This window comes from Gobio gobio (genome assembly GCF_949357685.1).
Source record: "Gobio gobio genome assembly, chromosome: 19".
NCBI lineage: Eukaryota > Metazoa > Chordata > Actinopteri > Cypriniformes > Gobionidae > Gobio > Gobio gobio.
Window position 1 is genome coordinate 13,906,016 of NC_137112.1, and position 4,665 is coordinate 13,910,680.

A 4,665-nucleotide genomic window follows, 5' to 3' on the forward strand; every position below is an offset into this window, starting at 1 on the left:
ATCTCCTGAGTCTTCTGCCTGTTCCTGTACACACCCGTGACAATTACAGTTATTCATTTTTTTTTTTTTTTACTATATAAAATCACACCTGATATGGTACATGAATTGGATGTGCAGACATGTGTAACATAAACGTGTATATATTGTAATCAAAGTGTGAAATTGCTTTTCAAACCCCGGGTTAAAATAATTGAATTGAAGGAACAGTTAAAAGAACTCCAACTCCAAGGAGACGGCGGATCTGACGCCTGTAATGAAAACGGTACTGGGCAACGTAGCTCCTATAATGAGAAAAAACAGATATGCTTGAGCATGCTGTCTTTTTTTATTTTAGGGTTGTATCTTTGACATATTGGCGGCTGTAGTGAAGCACGCACAACGAATGAGATGAGTAACAAAAATAGTGCTCAACAGAAACACTCAGGAGATAACTTAACTAATTTACTCACCCCCATCTCAACCAAGATGTTCGTGTATTTCTTTTCGACTGAAGAACGACATTAACTTCTTGGATGAGATGGGGGTGAGGAAATTATCAGGACATTTTCATTTTGAAGTGAACTAATCCTTTAAAGTCCTTTTAACCCCAACCGTTAAACACGTCATTCCCACTAAGTACCCGTTTAGGCACTTTATTTAATTTTGTGCCGATTCACCGATAGTGTGAGGATGTTTGAAGTTATGAGTATGTATTTGAGTGAACTTGAATGTACATACAATAAAATATTTACATTAGTAGCACAAAATTCCAAACTTTCTTTGAAAAATGTGAGACTGTATGCATTAGTGTTAATGTAGCCTACATACTTGTTATTCATCAATGTTGAAATTGATTCACGTAAAAACAACGGCAAAGAAGCATCGCGTGTGGCTGTTTATACATTTAATATCATCCTTTAGGCCAGCTACACACTGGCAGCGTGGCGTGTCCGCGGCTCCCATGACATGTTAACAGGTTAGAGCTTGCACACTGCCTGCGTGACACGCCCGAGCCGTGCCAAAAACACGTGCAAGCTAGAAATAGAACCGTCGCCTATTTTTCACGCGGGGGGATGCCCTGCAATTTGCCCTTTAAGCAGCACAACTATTCCAGTGTTATGTTTCGCAATTTATTGGAACAGTGAACTAGGGTAACTACCTTGATATTATTATGCTTATTACCTTTTTTTTCGGAACACACACACACACAAATGTTTCTCTTTTGTTCTTTTTTTTAAAGCGGATGCAAATATGTCGTAACATAATCCATATATGCAACTCGTGCCATATATTCCAAGCGCTCTGAAGGTAGGCCTTTACTGTAGGGTTTGGTGAGAAACAAACCGAAATGGCAAGTTATTACAGGCTTTAATGAAAATCTTGTGTTGCAGTTCTGTGTGCGAGTGTGGAGCAGCTTGCGCTGCGCACAAGCACCCTTTTGATATATCAATTATAATCCATTTTAATAAAACACAAGGCATACGTCATAAAATAGAAGTAGCCTATCATAAAAGAGTAGCGTATGTATTTTAATATCTCTGTTGTTCTCCGGTTGTCTGGTTGCAACACATTATTCTCTCCTTTATGTATTAGTGTTTAAAATATTTATTTATTTATTTAGTTTACTTAATACGGTACGGGTTGTGTCGAGCCATTCGTTAGTCTGGTTGTTTGATGAGAAGCATATGAAATGTAGCTGCACCTCTCTTTGTTTCTATCACCCAAATATTCACCCCTCATCAACCGTGTGAAGCCATCAGTAAACACCATCAAGGTGTGGCCTGCGGGGGCAGACTCCACACTCCAGGAAAGGTTTCTAAACACAGACTGGAGTATGTTTGCTTCTCAAGCCACCAGTGGCGCTCACACGGACATTGACTCATTCACTTCCTCTGTATTGGATCATATCAATACCACCATCGACAGTGTTACAACCCAGAAACAGATCACCACATACCCTAATCAGAAGCCTTGGATGAACAGGGAAGTTCGACTCCTGCTGAAGTCACGCAATACTGCCTTCAGATCAGGTGATGCACAAGCCTACAATACGTCCAGGGCAAACCTGAAGAGGGGCATCAAAAAGGCCAAGCACTGCTACAAGCTAAAGATAGAGGGTCACTTTTCCAACTCTGACCCTCGACGCATGTGGCAGGGCATTCAGGCTATCAGTGACTACAAACCCACCCACTCCACCACCGCAGCCACTGATGTCAACTTCCTGAACGAGCTAAATAACTTTTATGCTCGTTTTGAAAGAGACAACAGAGAAACTGCCACCAAGCTCAAACCCTCAGCTGACCACCCACCAATCACACTCTCCTCCACAGATGTCTGCAAGGCACTGAGCCGGATCAGCGCACACAAGGCTGCTGGACCAGACAACATCCCTGGACGTGTGCTCAGGGCATGTGCGGAGCAGCTCGCTGGGGTTTTTACAGACATTTTCAACCTGTCTCTTGCCCAAGCAGCTGTACCTTCATGCTTTAAACGCACTTCCATTGTGCCAGTGCCAAAACACTCTAACCCGAGGTGCCCTAATGACTACCGCCCTGTAGCACTCACACCCATCGTCATGAAGTGCTTTGAGCGCCTGGTCCTGGAACACCTAAAAGACTCTATACCATCCACATTGGACTCACACCAGTTTGCCTACCGCAGCAATAGGAGCACAGAGGATGCCGTTTCCATGGCACTGCACTCTGTGCTCACCCATCTGGACCATAAGAACACGTATGCACGCATGCTGTTTGTTGACTTCAGCTCCGCATTCAACACTGTCATCCCATCCAAGTTAATAGCCAAACTTGGAGACCTGGGCATCAACACTTCAATGTGTAACTGGATTTTGGACTTCCTAACTGACAGACCCCAGAATGTTCGTTCAGGATTCACCTGCTCCACGTCCATCACTCTCAACACTGGTGTACCACAGGGCTGTGTGCTAAGCCCGTTTCTCTACTCCCTCTTCACCGCCGACTGCAAGCCTGTGTATGGATCTAATTCTATCGTCAAGTTTGCGGACGACACTACGGTGATCGGGCTCATCAGCAACAACGATGAGACTGCCTACAGGGAAGAGATTCAGCACCTGGCCACATGGTGCGCTGATAATAACCTGCTCCTCAACACCACCAAAACGAAGGAGCTCATCGTGGACTTCAGGAAGGAGTCAAGAGGCACACACGACACCATCCACATCAATGGAATGGCTGTTGAGCGTGTCTCCAGTTTCAAGTTCCTGGGGACCCACATCTCGGCGGACATGTCGTGGACGACCAACACCTCCAGCCTGGTCAAGAAGGCTCACCAGCGCCTCTTCTTCCTGAGGACACTGAGGAAGAATCAGCTCTCCTCGGCTATCCTGGTGAACTTCTATCGCTGCACAATAGAAAGCATCCTGACCAACTGTGTGGCAGTATGGTATGGGAGCTGCTCTGTTGCGGAGCGCAAGGCACTGCAGCGGGTGGTGAAAACTGCCCAGCGCATCACAGGGACTCCACTGCCTGCCATCGAACACATCCAGAGGAAACGCTGCCTGCATCGAGCTCGCAGCATCCTCAAGGACTCCTCTCACCCAGCCCACAGACTGTTTTCTCTCCTGCCCTCCGGCAGGCGTTTCAGGATCCACCGGACCAGGACCAGCAGACTAAAGAACAGTTTTTTCCCCAGAGCTGTCTCTTTATTGAACTCAAACCCCCGTTGATCCACTTCCCTCATATACTGATAACTCTCCTACCTCACATCTTCCTTCACTTTGTTATTTGCACTACCGACTGTTTATTACAGTAACAACTGTTTACATATGCATCTTGCACTGCCATATCTTAACTGGATTATGCTCATTTGCACTGCCGACTGTATTTATAGTACCAATGTTTACATTTGCATTTTTGCACTGTACTTCTAAATGTAATATGCAACCACTTTCCACTGCACTTTACACTTTTTTTTCCGGATAGCTCTGTCCATAATTTATTGCACTACCCTAATCCACTGCTATTCCTCATATTAGCCTAACATATTATTGTATACCTCTATCTGTAAAATTCTGTTTATAGTAATAGCCATCTGTATATTGTATTCATAGTACATATTCACCTGTAAATTCTGTTTATAGTAATAGCCATCTGTATATTTATTCACTGTACATTCACCTGTAAATTCAGTTCTGTTTATAGTAATAACGTCTCTCTATTTATACATATTTATACATATTCAGTACATATCCATGTCCTGCACTTACGCATCCATTGTATATCCTGCACTTCCTGCTATTGCACTTCTGGTTAGACCTAAACTGCATTTCGTTGCCTTGTACTTGTACTTGTGTAATGACAATAAAGTTGAATCTAATCTAATCTAATAAACGCGTTAAGAATCCGTACAGCTGTAGCAGAGCAGGACTTTTATTCTGCTGTGCGGAGCTGAGGAGGAACTGATGACGGAATAGTTTGATCTTTGGCTAATCAATCAGCAGAAAGGGGCGTATAATTCCCGTCCACTTGTAGAAATCGAATATTCAAACTGTTTATTAATTTAAAACGAAAAATCAAGCCGAAATCTTGTTTTTCTGAAAAAACGAAAAACGAGCTGTTTTCTAATTTCTCTAATTTCAATATTAAATCAAAAACGACTGAACGAATGATACACAGATTCTGCAGTACTCCTGTAAATAACTGCCTA